The 25,258-nt window shown below is 38.5% G+C and overlaps 1 long non-coding RNA gene across 3 annotated transcripts in view; it reads left to right on the top strand.

Annotated features, from left to right (window-relative positions):
- LOC147359268 (uncharacterized) overlaps positions 1 to 25,258 on the top strand; it is a 159,569-nt gene that overhangs the window by 86,860 nt on the left and 47,451 nt on the right. Inside the window, exon 6 of one of the 3 annotated variants that reach the window (XR_015140656.1) lies at positions 17,683 to 17,947. The exons of the other annotated variants lie outside the window; for them this stretch is intronic. This is a non-coding gene — a long non-coding RNA (uncharacterized LOC147359268). Of the gene's footprint in view, positions 1 to 17,682; positions 17,948 to 25,258 lie in introns of those variants that run through there. 3 annotated transcript variants of the gene reach the window in all.

The following is a 25,258-nucleotide window of genomic DNA, read 5'->3' as shown; positions in this document are numbered from 1 at the left end:
CACCGTGATCATGCTAGTGACCATCTGTCACCATACAAAGTTACTACAATATTATTGACTGTATTCCCTATGCTGTACATTACATCCCTGTGACTTACAAGTAGAAGTTTGTACCTCTTAATCTCCTTCACCTATTACGGCCATCTCCCCTACTGCCCCCCTTCTAGGAACTACTGGATTGTTCTCTGTATCTACGAGTCTGTTTCTGTTTTGCTATGTTTGTTCATTTGTTTTGTCTTTCAGATTTCACATATAAATGAAGTCATATGGTATTTCTCTTTCTCTGTCTTGTTTCATTTAGTATAAGGCGCTCTGGGTCCATACATGCAGTCACAAATGGCGAGATTTCACTTTCTTATGGCTGATTTCTCATATGTGTGTATCTTCTTTCTCAAGATTGCTTTGGCTGTTTGGGGCCTTTTGTGGTTCCACACAATTAGGATTATTTGTTCTAGCTCTATGAAAAATATCCTTGGCATTTTAACATGGATTGCCCTGAATCTGTGGATTGCTTGGATAGTATGGACATAAGAACAATATTAATTCTCCCAGTCCGTGAGCACGACATATCTTTTCATTTCTTTGTGTCATCTTCAATTTCTTTCATTAAGGCCTTATAGTTTTCAGAGTATAGGACTTTCACCTCTTTGTTTAAATTTATTCCTAGGTATTTAATTCTTTCTGATAGAATTGTAAATGTATTGATTTCTTAATTTCCCTTTAGGATAATTCATTATTAGTGTATATTAATAGAAATACAACACATTTCTATATATTAATTTTATATTTTACAACTTTAATGATTTGTTACTTCTAATAGTTTTTTTTGTGTGTGACACCCTTTTATAGCATCATATTGTTGGCAAATAGTGACAGTTTTACTTTTTCCCTTTCAAATTTGGATATCTTTTATTCTTTTTATGTCTGATTGCTGTATTTAGGACTTCCAGTACTATATTGAATAAAGTCGTTAGAGTGGGCATCTTTGTCTTATTCCTAATTTTAGAGGAAAAGCTTTCAGCTTTACACTGTTGAGTATGATGTTAGCTGTGGGTTTGTCATATATGGTTTTTATTACATTGCCATATGTTTCTCTCACACCTGCTTTGTTGAGGCTTTTTTTAAAAATCATGAATGGATGTTGAATTTTGTTAAATCATTTTTATGCATCTATTAAGGTGATCATACAATTTTTATCCTTTGTTTTGTGAAAGTGAAAAATGAAAGTGAAGTCAGTCATGTCTGACTCTTTGCAGCCCCAGTGACTGTAGCCTACCAGGCTCCTCCATCCATGGAATTTTCCAGGCAAGAGTACTGGTATGGGTTGCCATTTCCTTCTCTAGGGGATCTTCCTGACCCAGGGATTGAACCTGGGTCTCCCACTTTGCAGGCAGACACTTTACCATCTGAACCACCAGGGAAGCCCCTAGTTTTGTTAATGTGGTATATCACATTGATTGATTTGCAGACATTGAACCATCCTTGCCTCTCTGGAATAAATCCAAACTGATCATGGTATATGATCTTTTTAATGTATTGTTTAGTTCAGTTTGCAATATTTTGTTGAGGATTTTTGCATCTATGTTCACCTGGGATAGTTTTTGAGGTTCTTTTGTCTAGTTTTCATGTCAGGGTAATGTTGGCCTCATATAATGAGTTTGAAAGTTCTCCTTCCTCTTCAATTTTTTTGGGAGGGTTCTACTTAAGACGGAGTGTTATTAATGCTTTACAGTTTTGTTAGAATTCCCCTGTGAATGTCTGTTCAAATTTTCTATTTCTTCTAGTCTTGGAAGATTGTATGTTTCTAGTAATTTATCCATTTCTCTAGGTATTGTTCAATTTGTTGATATATAACTCTAGTACTAACTTATAATTCATTGTATTTATGTGGTATTGATTGTAATTTCTCTTTTATTTCTGATTTTATTTATTTGGGCCCCTTTTTTCTTGATGAATCTGGCTAAAGGTTTATCAATCTTGTTAACTTTTCAAAGAATCAGCTAGTTTTATTGATCTTTTATATTGTTTTTGTCTGTATTTCATTTATTTTCACTCTGATTTTATAATTTCCTTACTTCTACTAAATTTGGATTTTATTTGTTATCTTTCTAGTTACTTTAGATAGAAAGTTAAACTGTTTATTTGGGACCTTTCTTGTTTCTTCAAGGTAGGTTTGTATCACTATGAACTTTCCTCTTTTTCTATGTTCCATAGATTTTGCATCATTGTGTTTCCATTTTCCTTTGTATCAAAGTTATAAGAAATTTCCTCTTTGATTTTTTTCATTGACCCATTGATTGTTTAGTGGTATATTGTGTAATATCCATGTGAAGACATGGTGTATCTTCTGTTATTTGTCTTCTCTTGGTCTCCTTGTGGTTTTGTAATTGTCTTTACTATTAATATTATGTTTCTCTTGTGTGTGTGTGTATATCTTTTGTATTGTTTTCATTTGTGGTTGCCATGAGGATCACAGATCAGTTCAGTCACTCAGTTGTGTCTGACTCTTTGTGATCCCATAGACTTCAGCATATCAGGCTTCCCTGTCCATCACCAACTTCTGGAGCTTGCTCAACTCATGCCCATCGAGTTGGTGATGCCATCCAACCATCTCCTCCTCTGTCATCCCCTTCTCCTCCTGCCTTCAATCTTTCCCAGCATCAGGGTCTTTTCCAATGAGTCAGTTCTTCACATCAGGTGGCCAAAGTATTGGAGCTTAAGCATCAGTCTTTCCAATGAATATTCAGGACTGATTTCCTTTAGGATTGACTGGTTTGATCTCCTTGCAGTCCAAGGGACTCTCAAGAGTCTTTTCCAATACCACAGTTGAAAAGCATCAATTCTTTGGCATTCAGCTTTCTTTATGGTCCAACCCTCACATCCATACATGACTATGTCAGCAAAGTAATGTCTCTGCTTTTTAATATGCTGTCTAGGTTGGTCATAGCTTTTCTTCCAAGGAGCAAGCATCTTTCATTTTCATGGCTTCAGTCACCATCTGCAGTGATTTTGGAGCCCAAGAAAATACAGTCTGTCACTGTTTACATTGTTTCCCCATCTATTTGCCATGAAATGATGGAACTGAATGCTTTGATCTTACTTTTCTGAATGTTGAGCTTTAAGCAAACTTTTTCACTCTCCTCTTTCACTTTCATCAAGAGGCTCTTCAGTTCCTCTTTGCTTTTTGCCATAAGGGTGGTATCATCTGCATATCTGAGGTTATTGACATTTCTCCCAGCAATCTTGATTCTAGCTTGTGCTTCATCCAGCCTGGCATTTCACATAATGTACTCTGTATATAAATTAAATAAGCAGGGTAACAATATACAGCCTTGACATACTCCTTTCCCAATTTGGAACCAGTCCGTTGCTCCATGTCTGGTTCTAACTGTTGCTTCTTGACCTGCATACAGATTTCTCAGGAGGCAAGTAAGGTGGTCTGATATTTCCATCTCTTTAAGAATTTTCCACAGTTTGTGGTGATACACACAATCAAAGGCTTTGGCATAGTCAATGAAACAGAAGTAGATGTTTTTCTGGAATTCTCCTGCTTTTTCTATGATCCAACGATGTTGGCAATTTGATGTCTGGTTCCTATAGGTTGATATCTACTATCCTCTGGTTACCAGGAACCAGGAATCAGAGGATAATAGATATCAATCTATAAATATAGCCATTTATTTTAAGCTGGCATTTGTGTTTGAATGTGTTCTAAAAGCACTACATATGTCACATGTACCCTTCTAATATCTTGACATCATTTTTTATATCCTTTTATCTTGTGTATCCTTTATTTATTATAGTTGATTTTACTACTTTTGTTTTTTAGCCTTCATAGTAGCTTTTTAGTGGCTGATCCACTGCCTTTACTATATATTTGCCTCTACCATGATGTTTTTTAATTTATTTTGTTATTTCTAGGTCACAGTAGAAAAGTGACCTTTAATTTTCCACTTAAAGAAGATCCTTACCGTTTCTCGTGAGACCAGTTTAGTGATTTTAGAGATCAGTTTTGCTAATTTCCAGAACTTTGTCTCTCCTTTACTTCCAAATGATAACCTTGAAAGGTAGAAAATTCTTGATTGTAAGTTTTTTCCTTTCAGCACTTTAAATATATTGTGCCACTCCCTTCTGACCTACAAAGTTTCTGCTGAAAAGTCTGCTGCTGACGGTCTTCGGAGGGTTCCCTTGCATATAACTAGTTGTTTTTCTCTTTCTGCCTTTAAAATTCTCCCTTTTTAGCATTTGTCATTTTAATTATAGTATGCATTGGTGTGGATCTTTTGGGGTTCATTTTGTTGGGACTCTGTACTTTTTGCATCTGGATATCTTTTCTTTTCCTAGGTTAGGTAAGTTTTCGGTCATTATTCAAATAAGTTTTCTACCCCTTTCTTTCACTGCTCCTTCTGAGCCTCCTTAGTATGCTTGATATTGTCCCAAAGATCCCTTAAACTGTCCTTATGGTTTTAAATTCTTTTTTTCTTTCTGCTGTTCTTATTGGGTGATTATTATTCTTTCTTCCAGATTGCTTATATATTTATCTAATCTGCTATTAATTCTCTTCAATTTATTTTAAAATTTCACTTATTATATTCTTCATCTCTGATTGGTTCTTTTTTTTATTGGAATGTAATTGCTTTACAATGTTGTGTTAGTTTCTGCTGTACACTGAAGTAAATCAACTTTATGTATTGGACCTACCCTCTTGGACCTCCCTCCTTCCCTCCACACCCTAACTCACCCATCTAAGTCATCATAGAGCACCAAACTGAGGTTCCAGTGCTTTATATTTATAGTAGGTTCCCACTAACTATCTATTTTACACATGGTAGCATATATATGTTCATCTCAGTCTCCCAATTCATCCCACCCTTCCCTTGGCCCCTATGTCCACATGTGCATTTCTCTAAGGAAATATGGACACAGATAGTCACATACATATAAACACACACAGAACTCCACGTGAAGATGAAGGAAGAAATCCACTGATGCATCTACAAACCAGGAAACACCAAAGACTGCCAGTAAACCACGAGAAACTAGAAGAGAGATGTAGAAGAAATTCTTCCCTCCTAACTCTCAGAAGGAACCAACACTGCTAACACCTTGACCTCGTATTTCTAGCCTCCAGAACCGTGAGATAATCAATTTCTGTTGTTTAAGCTACTCAGTTTGTACCCTCTGTCACTGCAGCCCAAGGAATCTAATACAGGGACCCCAGAGCGTGGGGCCCCTGCTTTCTCTTCTCTTTGTCCCTCATGCACCAGAGCAGTTTCCTCCAAACTGTGTTCCCTGGAGACAGGTGCTTCCCCAGATCTTCCTGAGGGACCAGAGGAGACCAAGCCAGTACGTAAATAGGCCCATATCTCAGCAGAGCAGCCTTGCATTCTGTGTTTTTATACCTTTTGGCCTCCATGTAAAAATTTGCCTTCAAAAGCAATTCATTTGCCAAAACAGTTAGAAACCCCTGTAGCTACCCTAACAGTGGGGGCTCCTTTTTTTCACCACTTTGTGAACCTTCCAAATGTTCTTGTGCAGTGTTTTCTTAGTCTGTGCTGGACTATGATAAATTCCCTCTTATGATCACTGTTTGCAAGGCTGAACAATGGACCTGCTCCTGGAAATGTGAAATCAGGAAAGAGGAAGTCTCCAGGCACTGAATTAACAGGGCTGTTTTTCCCCACCCAGCTCCAGAAGGCCAGGTTTCTAAGCCCTCCCCAGAGAGCAGGGTCTGCCAGAAGCATGGGCTGGGGCAGGGAGGTGGGGGTGATTATAGGCAGGAAGAGGAGAAAGAGAATGACATGACTTGTCCTGACCCCATGATGGTTTTTGAAAAGCAGTTTTATCTGGCTTGGGTTTCTGCCTCACCCCTCTGACCCAGGGTGGTGCTCATCACCTTTGCTCTCACCTGTAGGTACTGCTCTCCTTTTTCCAGAATCAAGGGCTCATTTGCTCCATTGTGTGGTGAGTACTTTGGGTCATCTCTGCTGTGGGCTGGTATGGACCTAGAGACGTACTCTGCCCTTCTACTAGCCTCCCAGAAGTCTTCACTCTTCTCTTTGCCCCATGGTCCAACTGCATCACACATTCACGGAGCAGCTGATTAGGCCTTCATGGTCAAGTCTGTTAGTTGCTCAGTCATGCCCTACTCTTTGCAGTCCCATGGAAAGTCCTGGGACTGCGGCCCACCAGGCTCCTCAGTCCTTGGGATTTTCCAGGCCAGGATACTTTAGTGGTTTGCCATTTCCTTCTTCAGAGTCATGGTCAAGGGTACTTCCGTAACTACACCTGTGAGAGATGAGAAGTAGAGCAGTCTTAGTAATGAGATAAAAATTAGCCCTGTTCTATGCATGGTTCCAAGGGCCCTAGCAATTCTATTAGGCAGGCACTACTATCCTCATCTATTACTGTTGTTGTTTAGTTGCTAATTCGTGTCTGGCTCTTTTTGCAACCCCATGGACTGTAGCCCTCCAGGCTTCTCTGTCCATGGGATTTCCCAGGCAAGAATACTGGAGTGGGTTGCCATCTGACTAATGATGAAATTGAGGCTCAGAGAGGTTAAATAAGTTATCTAATGTTGCATGGCCCATAAATGAGAGAGCAGGAATGTAACCCAGGCAGTCTGGCTCTAGAGCCCTGCTCTGAAGTACCATGTACATCACCCTTAATGGAGACTCACAGTAGAAGGCCTCAGTTACAGGCCCAGGAGAATGAATGTTTGGGTGTGTTTCTGTGGTCTAAGAGAGTGTTGAAAATAATAGGGAAGGTGCAAGTTAATAGTAATCCACAAATTAACATGGATGTTACCTGTTATACAAAGAGCATAATAAGAACTACAGTAATTACTGAGGTAAATTGCCATGGTGACTTTTTATTTTTAATTTTTGCCAAACATAAACAAGTGGCAGATTATTACAACCTCTCATCAGGCCTTAGGCTAACCTAAAGGAAATGTTAAAGTATTGAAGGGAACCCCTTCCCTCAACCACAGTAAGGTGGCTCGGCATCACTAAAGGTGATAAATAGCCAATACATTTTATTGTCATTTCCATATCTGATTTCCCTGGGAAGTTAGACGTCTTTGCCAAGAATGTCCTAAAAATGAATGCAAGCAAAGAATTCTTTTCTTAGTACCTATTTTTAATGCCACGTTGGTTCTATGGTCCTTCCTCTCCAGGTTGTGGAGTTGAACGCCTTTGCTGGGTGGTAGCCTTTGCCACCTGTGGGGTTAGCCCTCCTCTGAAGATAGGTTTCAATGTGATTTCCATGGCAGGGTCCAGGTGGTGACCTAAAGCTGAGAGCCCAGGTCATACCTGATTGATGGCCACCGCTTCCTGGCTAATTGGTGCGTGGGCCTCCCTGCCACAACGGGCTCTAGCTTATGGAATGCTATTCTTTGCTTGTCCTCGCACTGGTGGAAAGTGCAATTTCCAGCTTCAACATGTGGGACCATGAGCTCCAGTTCACCCAGGCTACATGCCTGTGAAGTAATTGAAGCCGGAGCTTCCAGTGGACTCTCACTGCTGGGCTGAGTGGGAGGTTAAAAGACACAGCTGCTAATAGGCACTGAAAGCTGTGCTGTCTCCCTGGAGGCACGAGGCACTCGCACAGGAGATCGATATGGCAGTGATTATCCCACTTCTATCATTGTCCCCTTTCACCCAGACCAGATAATGGGAGGATTGTCCCCAGAGTCCGCTATTAATATTACGTGGAGAACTGGAGGTGAGACCAGAGGAGGCAGTGGCCTCATTTCCAAGTGCCTTCTCCTGCGGACTTTTGATTATAGGACTATTGACCAGTCTATTCTTCTAGACAGATCTTCTCCTAAAAAAAAAAATCCTCCATGGAAATTCAATTTATGAAACAGCAACGAGCAAAGGTGGCAGGAGTCATTGATGCCTCATTCCGTGTTGCCATGGCCCAGCTTGGGTTCACCAGCCAAGGGGGGCAGCGTGCGTACCTCCTCCTCTGTCTAGGAGTTTTCTTCTGCAGCCGCTATAGTGGCTCTTTCAGCTGACCCACAGGGTCACAGGAAATTGAGGGGTTTGTGATGCCCCAGGGGCCACCCTCAGGCTTCCCAGGTGGTGCTAGTGGTTAAGAACCCGCCTGCCAGTGCAGGAGACATAAGAGACACAGATTTGATCCTTGGGTCAGGAAGATCCCCTGGAGGAGGTCATGGCAATCCACTCCAGTATTCTGGCCTGGAGAATACAATGGACAGAGGCGGCTGATGGGCTACAGTCCATAACGTCGCACAGAGTCGGACACAACTGAAACGACTGAGCACATGCGCACTCAGGGCCACCCTCAAACAATTAGGTTCCAGACATGGCCGAAAAATACTCCAGTTTTCTGTCACTCACTGGGAAATATTTGAGATGAGTTCTACACAGATCTTCAGAGTATCCCCAGTAGATTGTGGCCCTGCTGTTCTCAGAGATAATCTACTTATGAACACACCCTTTGTGGCTTCTTTTACCTTCCTAGTTTCTCTTTCCCCACCTGTGCTTCCAGGGATCATCTTTGAATATATTATACTACCCATGTCTTAATCACTTTCTCAGGATGTTCATCTGGGGGCATCAAGTCAAGACAGCAGGGAGAGAGGCTCAGAGCTAGATCATTTGGCTTCCTCCTTTCCCCTGCCCCTGGCCCCACTCTCCTCCTCCCTGAAACTCCTGTGGAATTCCAAGCATGCTACCCAAGGGCTGTCTATCCCCTTTTCACACTGAAAACCCCCAAGGCTTAATTGATGTGTTGCCCCCAAGTCCTGCTCTTTTTCTTGCTTTCCTTATCTTTGAAAATGGCCTCCAGTTCCCCAGGGCCAGAAACTCTAGTCTTATACTTCTTATGGTCCATCGACTAAACTCCTCTTGCTCCTCATATATCCTCCCAATTCTATCATCTAAATAGTTCTTGAACACTATGGTTAGAACCCATCCTAACCATCTCCACCCCCATAATCCTTCAGACACCACATGTCCTGGGAAGGGTATTTGCTTGGTGTTCTCTCCAGTAGATGCTGTTGGTGCCATATCCAGAACTCCTTGACAGCTGTTCAGGGTGAGTTCAGCGAGTGCTACAGGTAACAGCTTAAACCTGTGGACTTCTGCAAAGAATTATGCTTGGCTCACAATCTATCTAATGCAGGGATGCTGGGAGATTAGACCCTCTTACTCCCCAGGAGCATCTGATGACTGATTCAGAGTTCAATGATGCCCAGACCCTCATGTCAAGGTGGGACCACTGTGTGCTGCAACCTGAACCTTAGCACACTCCGTGGATCAAGTCAAAGGTGGGCTATCTGGGACCAAGCCTTTGCTGTGTTTCTCTCCTTTACTTATTCTTTTCTCTTCACTCTTTTATTTTTTTCCTGGATAGCAGTCCATTTAAATCACATGGACCAGAATACCCATCTAAGGCTCTGCCTCTAGGTAGCTCAACATGAAAATCTTCATGAACTAGTGGCACTAACCCTACTCTTTATAAAATATTCTCTGCTGCAATCAAATGTTTGGGAAATTTTTATAGGCAATGTTATTTATTCTTTGCTTCAATCCTTCTTTGGAGTAAGTTTCTCACTTGTCCTTTTTGCTGTCTCTTTCTTGAATTTTCTTCTTCTCTCCATCCCCTTTGAATCAGTAGCCCTGTGAAACCATAAAATTTTCTTGCTAAAACTGTGTTAAGAATTTTTTAATCTGTTTTTCAAAGTATTTATATCAGTCTATTAGTTTTCTTCTTTTGAAATATCCTTTTCTAGTTTGGGTATCAGAATAATGCTGGCCTCATGGAATGAGTTGATAAGCAAGGCAAAGTTAGTGTCAGTTCTTCCTTGAATACTTGATGTGTGCACAGTCACATCTGACTCTTGCAACCCCATGGACTGTAGCCCACCAGGCTCCTCTGTCCATGGAATTTCCCAGGCAAGAATACTGGAGTGAGTTGCCATTTCCTCCTCCAACTACATACCTGGTTTGCCACTTCTATCTTTTCTCCATCCCCAACATCCAGCCTGCCTCTGAATTCCAGAATGCTGCAAGGCCTTCTGTAGCCATGTTGTAATATGCTGGGATTTATTTCCTGCATGTATAAACTGAGAACGGTAAAAATATATAGATTTCTGAATCTCTTGTTGTGCTAGCATTCTATGTTTTCCAGATGGATTTTCATGCTGTTTACATTTTTACCTTTTTAAAGAAGAGGATTTCCCATCTATCCCCAGTAACCAAGAGTCCTGATTGATAACAGACTGCAGACACACTGCAAGTATATAAAGATCAAACAAATGCATATTTCTAATGAATTATTTACATTGTGTATAAGCATTAGTGCAAGTGGTTTTGTTGAAATGGAATCACAAGTTAAAAATCAGTGCTGGATGAAGGGAGGGGAATATTTCTCATTTCCAGTTAGATGGAAGAAAAGACTTCTGGGAAGAGCAGAGATTTTAAGGACTTTTATACTAGGGCAGGGAGAAGGCCCAAAGGCATTTTAACAAAGAGAAAAATCTTCCAGTCACAGGATATAGAGCAAGAGAAAAACTAAGATGAGGAACAAAGAAGTATCCATTTAGATCTTTTGCCCATTTTTTGATTGGGTTGTTTGTTTTTTAATATTGAGCTGCAGGAGCTGTTTATATATTTTGCAAACGAACTTCTGGTTCCCAGGAGTGGGGAGGAGGGATAAATTGGGAAATTGATATTTGACATATGCACTACAACTTATAAAATAGGTAGCTAATAAGGACCTATTGTATAGCACAAGGATCTCTAGCCGATATTCTTTAATGACCTATATGTGAAAAGAACCCTTAAAAAAGATAGATACATGTGTATGTGTAACTGATTCATTTTATAGCATACCTGAAACTAACACAATATTGTAAATCAACTGTATTCCAAATTAAAACAGAAAGAAAGAAAAGATGAAGGAAAAAGAAATGGTAAATGTGGTGGGCTCTATGTCCATCCCGAGCAAAGCAAAACCCAGGGACTCCTGCATTGTCAGTCACGTTGCATTTATATTGAAAGTAGGAGTTAAGTGCTTCATAAAGAAAGTGAACTGGGAATGTTGTGGATATAGTAGTAATAGGGAATATAAGTACAGCCAACATTTACTTACTGCTTACCGTGTGCTCGATTTTGGACCAAGTGCTTTACATGTAAGACCTTGTTTAATCACCCCAACATGGAGATGCAAAAGATAATATCATGATTTCCCCTTTATCCATGAAGAGACTGAAGTATATTATTTCTAGCAACTTTTCAAAGGCCATGCAACTGTTAAATGTTGCAGTTAGAATTCAAATGAAGTTTTGTCTAACTCTAAAATATGATACTGATTCTGATTCACCAACATAAATCCTAAAATAAATAAATAATGTACATACTTAACAAGTTACAACAAACTTATCCAGGAGGATATTGACTGAATTTTCTGGTTGAAGTGACCTCAGTTCAAAATCTGAGATTTTTCCCTCTACTTAACATGAACTATTTAAATCCTCAGCACATTCTAAAGATTCAAACTGTTTTCTCAGAAATCGACCGGTTCATTTCCTCGCTGAGAATTATAATTGGGGTAACTTCATCAGTGGTAGCCAAACTTTTCAAATTACATAAATATAAAGAAATGTTGATGTACTTTTCAGAAGAGGAAAGATTATCTTTTTTCTTTCATATTTTCCCCTTTCTTCCTCCCTTCCTTTCTACCTTCTTTCTTTCTTGCTATGCCAATCTTAATAAAGTTTATCGTCTGCCTTTCGTGTTCCAAAATAAGTCTTGCCTTACAAAAGAAATAGTACCTGCATGTTTAATTTTTTACCCTGAAATGATATGAGAAGGACAATTTTAAATAACCGAATCTGACATCATTCCTTGTGAAATCCTTATTAATAACTGAGCGTCTCTTACATGTCAGACACTATGCTTAGCACATATTTTATTTCATAACACCCTTTGATTATTCTCATATCACACTATTATTCTCATGGGATTAAGTGATAGTAGTCTTTCCAGTGTAAGAAAGAATAAACTGAGGTTGAAAGTGAAAGTGTTAGTCACTTAGTAGTGTCCGACTTTTGTGGCCCCATGGATCATATCCCGCCAGGTTCCTCTGTCCATGGGATTCTCCAGGTACTTTTCTTTAAGGAGTGGATTGCCATTCCCTTCTTTCTCCAGGGGGTCTTCCCCACCCAGGGATTGAACCTGGGGTTCCCTCATTACAGGCAGATACTTTACCATCTGAGCCACTAGGGAAGCCCAAACTGAGGTTGTTGGAGGATAAATCACTTACTCAAGGTCACACAGATAATAAATGGTGGAGGTAAGATTAAATCTAAGCTGCCTGACTTCAAGGACTGTGCATGTAATCCTAACATCATATTGTATTTCACCAGAGGAAGAGGTAGTCCTACCAAATTCACAGGAGACTATGCATCGCTTTGTCCATTCTTTCATCCATGCATGCATCTATCAATCCATCTATCCAAAATGTATTCATTATGTGCAATGTACTGGCTTTCCAAACTAGCAGAGAAATTAGCTGCTTGGAGTTTTACATCCCCTTAGTATTCTGCGATGTTTCTATAAGATAGAACTTGAGGAAGGATTTGCTAGAAGAAAAAAAGTTGAATGCTTTGTTCCTCCAAATAATTAAGATAGTGTGTGACTCTTTTTTATTTTAAAGTAGTTAGATTTATTTATTTATTTATAGGCTAACTGACTTAGTTCCCCCATCAGGGATCAGACCTCCTGCATTGGAAGCATGGAATCTTAACCACTGGACCAGCAGGGACGTCCTGATAGCATATGACTTAAATAGGCACAAGATTAAGGAGCAGGGCAGAACATAAAAAGAGAGGTCAGAATAATGCATCTCTTACTCTACTAGCACTTTCCTTTAATGGGGATGGAAAACTTGACATGACTCACTCACTCTGTTCCACTTCCTGCTGTAGCAGGCTCAGCAGAGTTTTCCTTGCAAACCCTTGCTTCTGTGGAATTCTTCAACCTAAATATACTCAGCAACATTCTGTACCTGCTATATGCCAGGTGCTGAGTCATACAGAGTCCCTTCTCTTCAGTAGAGCTCAATAGATGATTATTTTCGCATGTTTCGCTGTGTCTTGCTTTCCAAACGCCAGTCCAACTGGACTCATCAGAATCACCCAGGGGGCTTTAGTAGCCAGTTTCTGTTTTTGAGAATCAATGGAGCAAAATGATTGAAGGCAGACTCTGAAGGCTGAGTACCTGGGTTCAAACTCAGAAATTGTAAGGTCCATGGCCTTAGTCAGGTTACTTAACCTTTCTGAGTTGTAGTTTCCTCATCATAAAGGAGAATAATAATAGTTCCTAATTCACAGAGTTAGGAAGAGAATTTAGAGAGTTAATATTATGCATAAAACACTTAGAAGGAGTGTCTGCCAAATAGTGTTATTGTTTATTAGCCATTATTATTATTAAAAGTGCAAATCATGAAACTCTGCTCAGATGGACTGGATGAGAATTTTTGGAGGCCAGGCCCAGGATCCCTTTTTGTTGCTATTGTTCTGTTTTCCAGATGATTCTGTTTCTGGATCTTGTTTTAGACTCACTGACAGAGTGAAGTGAAGTGTTCTTAAATGTGAGTCTGAGTCCTAAGTCTATCTCTCTTTTTAATCAATGCTTTTATTTAATCAGGTCCTGTTGTATGCTAAGTTGCTTCAGTCTTGTGAGACTCTTTTCGACTCTATGGACTATAGCCTGTCAGGCTCCTCTGTCCATGGGATTCTCCAGGCAAGAATACTGGAGTTGCCATGCCCTCCTCCAGGGGATCTTCCCACCCCAGAGATTGAACCTGATTCTCTTATGTCTCCTACATTGGTAGGCAGGATCTTTACCACTAGTGCCACATGGGAAGCCTCTATAGGATCTCATTTTTTTTTTCCAAACATCTTTTTCTTGTCTGGACTCTACTGAGTCACCCTCTTAAGATATGAGTTGATCAGGGACTACGACTCAGAAACTATCAGCTGATTAAATCTACCCCTGCATATGATCCATCTGGTTATTATTCACATAGTTTGGTTCCACCTGTGAGATTATAAATCCCTTGGTATAGATAAATATATCTATATATTTGTATTTAAATATAAATCCCCACATCTGTGGGGTTGTATAGCCAAAGCTCAATAAGTGTCAAGTTCAGTAATGAACCAGACACATAGTTCAAGCAGGTATTCTCATTATATCTGCCACAATCATTTACAAAGGCTTCCTTCCACTGATAGGAATACTTTGCTTGATATTAGTCATGATAAATAAGTATTCTATTTTATAAATCTTAAAAATATAAAACCAGTGTGAAAAAGTCACATAGTGAATAAAATGCCACATAGTTTGGGTTACCTGTCTCATATATATAGGACTCTTATCTATGTGATGTTGACCACAAAGCCTAAGTAAGACAAAGAAAGGAAGGAGAGTTCTATGAAAAGCAAGTAGGTTGATTAAACTTGCTGGTACACTATATCCCCAATGACTCAAGCGTGAAAAGTGATGACTTTAGGAGATACAAATTGGCTTCCTGGTCAACAGTGATCTCCATAGGGCTAGGGAGCAGTTATTCCTCTCCCTCTTAAAACCACTGATTTTACAAGGGACTGCCATTCTGATTTGTCCACGGTGTGGACACAAGACACTTGTTAGGAGTCTGAGTTTGGGCTGCTATAACAAAGTAGCAAAGATTGTGCGTGCGTGCGTGTGCGTGTGTGTGTGCGCGCACATGCTCAGTTGCTTCAGTCCTGTCCAACTCTTTGAGACCCTGTGGACTGTAGCCCTCCAGGCTCCTCTATCCATGAGATTCTCCAGGCAAGAATACTGGAGTGGCTTGCCATTCCCTTCTCCAGAGGATCTAGATGGGCTTGCTTATAAAGAGCAGAAATTTACTTCTCATAGATCTTGGGAGTGGAAGTTCAAGATCTGTACCAGTGTGGCTGGTTCTGGTGAGAGCCCTCTGCTACATTGCAGATGGCTGACTTTTCATATCTTCACATGGCAAAAAAAAAAAAAAAAAGGATGAGAGATCTCTCCAGGGTACTTTTATAAAGGCACTTATTTCATTTTTGAGGCTCCATACTCATGACCTGATTACCTTCCAAAGGCCCCACCTCCTACTACCATCACACTGGGGGTTATAATTTCAACATCAGAATTTTGGGTGGACACATACATGCAGTCCATTGCACTGGTCAAGAAGAGACTTTTGTCAGAGTTCCTTCTTTTTTTAAAATTGTGTTGATTTTTTTAAATTTAATTTTTATTTGAATATAGTTGGTTTAAAATGTTGTGTTAATTTTAGGCATACAGCAAAGTGAATGTTATACATATTGTTATTTTAGTCGCTAAGTCATGTCCAACTCTTTGGAACCCCATGGACTGTAGCCTACCAAGTTCCTCTGTCCATGGGACTTCCCACTCAGGAATATTGAAGTGAGTTGCTATTTCCTTCTCCAGGGGATTTTCTTTACTCAAGGATCAGACTGGCATCTCCTGCATTGGCAGGTGGATTCTTTACCACTGAGCCACCAGGGAATATATGTACATATATGTACATATATCCACTCTTTTTTAAGACTCTATTTCCATATAGGCCATTACAGAGTATTGAATACAGTTCCCTGTGTTATACAGTAGATCCTTATTCATTGTCTGTTTTATATATAGTAGTGTGTATGCCAACCCCAACCTTCCAATGCATGCTCCTCTTCCCTCTGCTGACACAGTTACCCACTGGTAACCATGTCTGTTTTCCACATCTGTGACTCTTCTTCTGTTTTGTAGATAAGTTCATCTGTACCCTTTTCTTAGGTTCCACATACATGCAATATCATACGGTATTTTTCCTTTTCTGTCTGATTTACTTCACTTAGTGTGACAATCTCTAGGTCCATCAGTGTTTCTGCAAAAAGGAATTTCTGAATTGAAAATGTAGATGAAGATCGCTGTATGGCCATGGCCAGCCTCATGCAGTTGGTGGCTTAGAGAATAAATCCAGCAGGCAGAGAGATGTCTTGATAAGAGATAGTAAAGGGGAGGGATGGAGTCAAAGCAGCAGTTGAGGCCCTGATATTTCTTTCAGCCTCACTCCAACCCCATCCTCTCTACAGTGTAGTATGTGAAGTCACTGCTTTCTCTTTTTTGCTTATGTTGCTATGAATTGGTTTCATTTGAGTACCATGGAATTCTGACTTGGTAAAGTGGTATTAAGTTTAGAGTTTTACACTTAGTATTCTATTAATAGAGCTGTATACCAGTATCCATATTAGTATACATTTTTGATGTCTAAACATGGCTGGCTCACAACAAAGTTGGGGTTAACTAACACCCCCAGATATTATCTCTTTGCAATGGGCATTTAATTTTTTCAACTAAATGGAAGATTTTATCTTTCTTAAATTCTATCTTGGTGATTTTAATAGCTCCGTATTCTAACTTACTAAAGTTTGAACATTGATTTTTGTCATCTATCATATCATCTCTCCCTTTAGAGTTGTGTCATCTGAAAATTTGACAAATGTATGCTTTACATCTTCAAATGTGTATATGTTATACAATATTAAAATTTTGAAAAAGTTGAGTGAGTTTGACCTTGCAGTTTCCCTTCTAGAAACTTGCATATGCATAGCTTCTCACATATGCATAAGGGGATATGCTGAAAGCTATCCCATGCAGCATTGTTACAAAGAAAAGTGAGAATAACTACCATATCCAGTAATTTATAAATGGATGTTTTATTCAATGAACTACATTGTTACAATTAAAAGAAGTGGATTAGAATGTTAAGTATAAACACTGATTGTTCTCAAAACATACTGATGACAAAGTCAATGTGCAGAGTGATATGTACAGTGCAGTATGATATCAAAAGAAAATGTTATGTGTCAAAATGGTAAAAGATACTGAATTTGGGGCAGTAGGAACATGGGTAGTTATTATTGCTATAGACTAAATATTTGTGTTCCCCAGAGTTCATATGTTAAATCCCAACCCCTAATGGAATGGTATTTATTTATTTTTTTTTGGAATGGTATTTAAATGTGGGTCCTTTGGGAGTTGTTAGGTCATGAGGGCAGAGCCCTCAAGAATGGGACTGTTCTCTAAAAGAGACCCCATAGAGTTCCCTTGCCTCTTTCAGCCATGAGTGGTTATAGCAAGAAGAAAACCCTCTATGAATCAGGGAGTAGGCTCCATCAGACATAGAAGCTGCTAGCACCTTGATCTTGGACTTTCTAATCTCCAGCATTATAAGAAATGAATATCTGTTGTTTAGGCCACTTGTCCTTGGTATTTTGGTATAGCAGCCCGAATGAACAAAGACCATAATACTATACTTGTGATTTTCTGAATTTAAAAAATTCTGAAAGATAGTCTTTGGCACTCCAATAGTAGCATCCATCAATGTGATTGACCTACTTAATAAGCTTACAAGAAAGCAAATGAACTTGGTTTGACTTGCCAAGTTCTACAGAGACTGGCTGGTCTGTTCCCAACTTTTTTCTTGGGTGTCAAGGAAGATTACACTGACCAAGGTTCCTTGCAGTTGGATCAGGGTCACCTGACTGTGTTCTGGTCAATGGGATACAGATCTGGCTGTCAAACTCCCTGCATGATCCTCTATGTTCACTCTTCCCTTCCACAGTGACTGTGAAGCCAAGGGATGAAAGGAGTTACCAATCAGAAGACAGCCATTCAGGGCAACTGCCCCTACTACGCCAGACTATCATGTAAATGACTGATAAACCTTAATGGTGTTACGTCATTGAGAACCAGGGGTGTTATTTTAGTGGTTAGTGCTGTTTATCCTTTAGATGCACTGTCTGTTCTACAAAGATTTATTTATTGAGAGAGCGATATTAAAATTATAATGGAAAATAGATAGCTTTCTACTATCCTGTCATCTTTTAGCATTTTTCCCTCTTTACTTTCCACTATAATCTGTAAATGCATTTAAAGAGAGCTGTAATAAACTCATTGCAAAATAACTTGGAAATAACTATTCCCTAGGGACAACATTTTTGTTTGTCCCTTCTTTTGAGAGTTATTTTAAATCTTTTTTCCTTCTTTTGAGAGTTATTTTAATATACATTCTTGAGGCACAGAAATATTTACTTTTTTCAAAATAATTACATCAATTTGCAATACTATCTGCAGTTTTCCTGTAATATTACAAGTACTAGCTTTTAGCAATTTTGTTTTTTAAATGAAAATGGTTGTATCTTTCTGTATATTAAAAAGAATATTAAAGTCTCCATTGGGAACTTCAGACAGTACAGAAAAAATTTATGTGTGTGAACACACACATTCATGCACATACACAAAAATGTCAGTTATAAATCTCCATGTAACCTACCTCAGCAATATATTATGGGCACTTTTTATGCCAACAAATACAGATCCACATTATCCTTTTAAAACATGAGCTGTCCTTATCATAAACCACTAGTCAATGTGGCTATTTTAATTAAATTAAAATTCATTAACACAAAATTAAGTTTAAAAATCACATTCCTGTAATATTGTCACATGTGGCTAGTGACTGTTGTATAACACAAATGCAGAACATTTCCATTAATACGGAAAAATCTGTTTGTACAGCACCATCATAAATTTATAAAGGTTTGCATAGGTTTATTGAACAAATCCTCTATTTTGATATTGTTATCCCCAGTGTATTCTTTTTTTATATAAATGTTTCAGAGCAAACATTATGCTCTAAATGCAGTTTTTGGTTCTTATAACTTGGTGATACTTATCTTTTGTGATTATTTTTCTTCCAGTTTTATTGAGGCATGGTGGACTGCAACACTGTGTAAGTGTAAGGTGGACAGCGTAATGATTTGACTTCATACATCATGAAATGATTACCGCAATAAGTTTAGTGAACATCTGTCATCTCATACAGCAAAATTAAAAATACAGAAAAGAATTTTTGTGTGTGTGATGAAAACTTTAGTAGTCACTCTCTTAACAACTTTCATATATAACATATGGCATTATTAGTCATCTTTGTACATTACATCCCTAGTATTTATTTATCTTATAACTGGAAGAATGTACCTTTGGACCACCTTGATCTATTTCCTTTTCCTCAGTCCTCTTGCTTCTGGTAAACACAAATCTGATCTCTTTCCTTATGAATTTATTTGTATGTTTTGAATTATAATCATTCTATAATTCTAAGTTTATGTTATACAACACGGTGATTTAGTATTTCTATACCTATCAAAATGACACTAGAATACATCTTGTTATGATATGTCACCATGCAAAGACAAGGCATAGTTTCTATGTTCCCCACACTATACAGTTCATACTCATGACTGATCTATTTTGCAGCTTGAAGTTTGTGCCTCTTAATTTTTCTTATCTCTTTCTTTCTTTCCTTGATCTCCTTCCCTTGAGGCAACCACCTGTTCTCTGTATCTATGAGTCTGTTTCTGTTATGTCTGTTCATTTGTGTTGTTTTTTAGATCCCACGTATGAGTGAAAGCATGCAGTATTTGCTTTTCCCTGTCTGACTTATTTCATTTAGCATTATACCCTCTGGATCCATCCATGTTGTTACAAACGGCAAGATGGAACTGCTGAGTGTTATGTGGCAGCCTGGAGGGGAGGGGAGTTTGGGAGAGAGTGCATGTACATATAAATATACGATACATACATGTATATGTGTGGCTGAGTCCCTCCACTGTCCACCTGAAACTATCATAGCATTGTTAATCGGCTATACCCCCATACAAAATAACAAGTTTAAAATAAAAAAAATAAAAATAAAAGATGTCATTCCTTTTTATGGCTGAGCAATCTGTTGTATAATCTGTCACATCTTTATCCATCCCTCTATTGATGGACAGTTGAGTGGCTTCTATATCTTGGCTATTGTAGATAATGCTGCAGTGAACATAGGGGTGCATATATCTTTTCAAATTAGTGTTTTTGTTTCCTTTGGATTAATACTCGAGAGTGAAATTCCCAGGTCACATGGTAGTTCTATTTTTAATTTTTTGAGGCATCTCAATGCTGTTTTCCATAGTGGCTGCATCAATTTACATTCCCAAAAACAGTGCACAAGGGTTTTCCCCACATCCTCCCCAACACTTGTTATTTGTTATCTTTTGGATAATAGCCATTCTGACAGGTGTGAGGTTATGTCTTTCTGTGGTTCTCATTTGCATTTGCCTGATGATCAGTGGTGTTGACCATCTTTTCATGCACCCGTTGGTCTGCATGTCTTCTTTGGAAAAATGTCTATTTGTGTAGGTTTATTGAACAAATCCTCTATTTTTGATATTAAGTAATCCATAATGTATCCTTTTCTCTATTCTAAACAATATTGCCAGGAATATTTTTGTAGCAATCTTTGGGCAAATCTGTGATTACTTTCTGAACTCCGAGGTGGGGCTCCAGCAATGATGGCACAGGCAGTTTCACCTCTGATCCAGCTCTTGCTACATTTATTTCCTGGTTTTCTTTCTTTGACTTCACTTCCTCACTGTTAATGACATCTGGATTCTGTCTTAGTTCATTTGGACTGCTGTACCAAAATATCATAGACTGAGTGGCTTAAACAACAAACATTTATTTCTTTCAGTTTTGAAGACTGAGAAATCTAAGATCAAAGTGCTACTAGATTCTGTCTGGTGATGGTCCTCTTCTTGGATCACAAATGTTTGTCCTCTTGCTGTAACCTCACATGGTCTAATGAGGGCAAGAGAGCATTCTGAGGTCTTTTTTGTGAGTACTAATCTCATTCATGAGGGCTGTACCTTCATGATCTAGTCACCTTCCAAAGGCCCTGCTTCCAAATACCATCACACTAGGGATTGACTTATCAAAATTGAGGGGACATACAAATATTCAGCCTAGAGCTGATGCTTTGTTATCTCATTTTTGAGCTGTTGTTCCATAGACCTATTTGATCTTTAATGTCTCTCTAGGTATAAAAAAACAATTATTGTCTACTTTTTGCTTTTTTCTGGAGATAAGTTTTCAAAAATATCCCCCTTATTTATTTCTGTATAAGTCAGTATAGACTAAGTTGTGCTACAGTAACAAAAACCCAAACTTCTTAGTGACTTAGCACAACAAGATTTTCTTTTTCACTCATAGCCGGTGCTGGGGCTCTGCTTCAAGTTATCCTTACTCCAGGATACAAGTAAGATGGAATGCCCACTGTTTGGAAAGAGGAGAGACGGAGGGAGAAAGAGCTTGGCAAATTCACACACTAATTCTTAAAGCTGTCTCCCAAAAGTGTTACATATGACTTCTACTCACATTTCAATGATCAAAACAACTCACATCATCCTGCCTAACGCTAAATGAGATGGAAAGTACATGTGCCTAGGAGAACAACCAGAAACACTCAGTAAAAAACATTAACAATGCCTCCAATAGTATTTCTCTTTTACTAGTTGTGAAATTTTTGCAAAGGCATAGTAATATAAGGATGATATTATAAACCTAACATTTACCATGTGTTAAACATTTTGGTAAGTATTTTATATACTTATCCCACTTAACTGCCACAGTCTTTATTTTCCATAGTGATTAACCTCAGTTTATAAATGAAGCACAGAAAAAACAATTATCTTGTCCAAGGTTGCATGGCTAGAAAATGGTGGAACTTGGATTCTGATTCTAGAACTTGAATGCTTAAATGCCTCCTCCATTACTTTGTGTGGTTTTTTCGATTCATAGTGGTGGTTTTCTCCTCATGTGTGCTCAATCTGTTCAGTCATGTCTGACTCTTTGTGCCCCCATGGACTCTAGCCTGCCAGACTCCTCTGTCCCTGGGGGTTCTCCAGGCAAGAATACTGGAGTGGGTTGCCATGCCCTCCTCCAGGAGATCTTCCCAACCCAGGGATCAAATCCACATCTCTTATGTCTCCTGCATTGTAGGTGGGTTCTTTAACCACTAGTGCCAGCTGGGAAGCCTCAGTTTTTTCCTTATTCATCTTTGAATGGATGAATTCATTTGAATTCAAACCCCCCTCTTTGAATGGGGGAGGTTCTGTCCAGACCTGTTATCTCTAAATAACTCACAGGAGAGCCTCCTTCTGTGGTTATTTGGGTGCTACCTGGTTTTTCCCCATAGAAATTAAGTAGAAAGCTGGATGAAAGAGCATCTTAAGAGTAGAAAAGTCTTCAGCAACCTGCGAAAAAGGAGAAAGGCCCTATAAGTCAAGGGCATTGGAAACCTGGGTACTTCACCTAATTTGTCTCTGTTGAAACGACTGCGGAAGTGGTGGCCTCACTGAGGCTAGTTCCTTAGGGAGGTCTTTTTTTTTTTTTCAATTCAGCAGAAGAATAATATTAAAAATAGTTCAGTTAAGAGAAAAAAAGTCTTTGGCCTCTGGGTTTTTTGCTTGATGTGGCTACAAATACATTCTCCCAAACAGCTGCTTTTGTTATTTATATTTGATTAATCCCAGTCTCTCTCCAATATGCCTTTGCTTCTAGACCTTACTCCTTCAAATCACAAGAATTTTTCCCTCGCAAGCCTATAGTCCTCTGACTAGTGTCACTTCCTAGTGAAAAATGGCTTGGAATGGCACAATGATTTCTCTTTCCTATTTAGCCAGAAGAGCTGTGGCTTGGCCCCAGCTATAGAGAAATTGACTCCAAGTGTGGCCATCTTCCATCTGCTCTTGACCTGCTCATGAGCTTTGTCATGATTACCCTCCTTTCCTTCCTGTAACTGCCTTAGAGGAAAGGTAGTTATTGCTTTTCACAGTTGGTACTGAAGCTGGCAGGCATTCCTCAATTTGTGGTTCAGATGGGGTTGGCACCATTCCCTGGTTCACAGTGGGTGATTCTGTGTTCTCCCCCAGCCCCATCTTTTCTTCCATGGTCATTTCAGTGATTTTCCTTGGGGAGGAGTGGAAGCTGTTTATGTTGTCATCCTTCCTGTAAGTCTGTTTTCTATTTTCTCAAACTTTTTTTTTTTTTTAACTTAGCAGATGTTGCAAAGTTGCTTAAATTTGCATTTCTTGATTACAAGTTAGCTGGAACATTTTTCCAGACATTTGTTTTCTATTTGTATTTTCTCTTGTGTAAATTTTGTTTGAGATTTGATCATTTAGCTATTGAAGTCCTATGGGCAGTTTCTAAAAATATATGAATCCATTCTGAGATCATTAAGAATTGTTCCTTTCTATAATTTTTGATAGAAATATTTTCTTTTCAATTATGGTCCCTTTTCATTTTATGTACAGTTTATAATGACTTTTTGGTCATGTTATTACTCTCCTGAATTGTTTTCTTTCCTAATCTGTTTACCTGTTTAGCGCTTGGCTCTTCTCCCTAGAATGTAGGCTCCTTGAGAGCATGAGTCTTGTGTGACTTGCTTATCACGGACTCCCTAGGACCTAGAACAGTGCCTGGCAGAACAGTTGCTTAGTAAATATTTATTATATAAAAATATATTTAATTGCAAAGTAATCATCTCTTCTTAATGGCGTAAATGTTGGACCTGTTTTTTCCCCAGATTATTTGATTAAAAGAAAACATTTAGGTTTTTTTTAGTTTTACTGGAATATGTCTATATTTTTTACCCTTCATATTATTATCTTAACTCCATATATTATGTTTGTTTTCTTTCTTTTTTATAGGAAGTATTTTAAAATCATATATTAAATTATTGTGTTCTATAATTTTTCTAATTTTGAAATATTACCATATGGGTTGCAGAATTATTACTTAAAATAAGTTTTAAAATAAACCTCATAAATGTCACCTTTTGTCATAGTTCTTTTAAGAATATTCTTTAATAATGATACTCATATTCTTTCATTTTAATTTTAGAATTTTGGGGGGAATTATTACTGATGGCTCCTCATAATTGCTACCATCTTTTCTAAATGGCAAGAAACTAGATTACTTTGGTTGTGGATTGGCATCAACCTTACCTGTTTGTCACGTCCAGCACGCCTCTTTCCCCATTTCTAAAACTCTGAATATTTCCCTATCTCTGAACTTTTGAACCCTCTTCCATTTTTCACAGCTGCTTGGATGCTATTAACAATTGCTTTGAGATTGTAACTGTGAGTGTCTTTAGCAGTCTGGAACATAGTTCTCTTTGTATTGTTGATTCAAATGTATTAAATGAGTGAGGTGCATTTTTGTTTTGATTGGTTCTTTTTTAATTGGAAAATATTTGCTTTACAATTTTGTATTGGTTTCTGGGGCTTCCCTGGTGACTCAGATGGTAAAGAATCTGCCTGCAATGTGGGAGGCCTGGGTTTGATCCCAGGATTGGCAGAAACATAACGAGGTACATTTTGAATGGTCTTCATTGATATCTTAAGTTGTAATTTTCATCCCATATGCTTTCCAACCTTCTACTTTAAAAACTTGAACCACAGTTAAATCAGAAAACTAACTCATTCCTCTTTTATATAATCTATGTAGTCATCCATTCACATTCTCCATTCATTCAATCAAAAAAGTACTTCTTTTCCAGGTTTTATACCTGGCTCTGGAGGTTATGACCATGGACAGTATCCATGCTTTTATGTAGCTTAAATGTGGAAGTCTTTTCATTCCTCAGTACTAAAAATAACTAGAATAAGGGATAAAAAAGGATAAGAAAGAGGAAACCATTGAAATTTTCTTATCTTCAGATTTTTAATCAGAATAGTAGAATTTTTAGAGACACATTTCAGTTATTTTCCCCCAGTTTTATCATTTATTCCAAAGTTAATCATCAAAAGCAAATTGTGGGCTTGATAACGTTCTTAGACCCTCTGCCTCATCTTGAGTATATATTCCAAGACCACAAACCAACACTATTAATTGGTCAGGTCTGAGCACCATAGAAGGGACTACCAACCACCCTGGTGAGTCTTTTCCTTTTTTGAGGAACTACCTGTGTTCTTTAACAAAGGATCAGCCTTTGATTTCTTCCTAGCAGTTGGTACAGGATGGTCTTACTTCATTAGGAGGTTTGAAATTAATCTCCAAGTGGAAACTCTATTGTGCTTTACTCATTATCTTTCCTTCAGTCTCTCATTCTTCAACTCTCTTAATCCTTACCATTCATTTCTCTATTCCTTATCAATGGCTTTATTGATTTCTGTTTATAATTTTTCTACTGTTCTCTCTTAAGAATCTGTCATTCTCTCCTATAAGGGTGGTATGGGAGGGCATTCCCCAACACTTGCATTCACTTTCTTCTCTAATAGATTATATAAATAGCAAATGCAGTTGAGTTTTAA

This window comes from Bos grunniens, chromosome 14 (assembly GCF_055505025.1).
Source record: "Bos grunniens cultivar Pamir isolate PY7600 chromosome 14, Bosgru_T2T1.0, whole genome shotgun sequence".
In the NCBI taxonomy this organism is placed as follows: Eukaryota; Metazoa; Chordata; class Mammalia; order Artiodactyla; family Bovidae; genus Bos; species Bos grunniens.
This window is presented reverse-complemented; position numbering and strand designations above follow the sequence as displayed.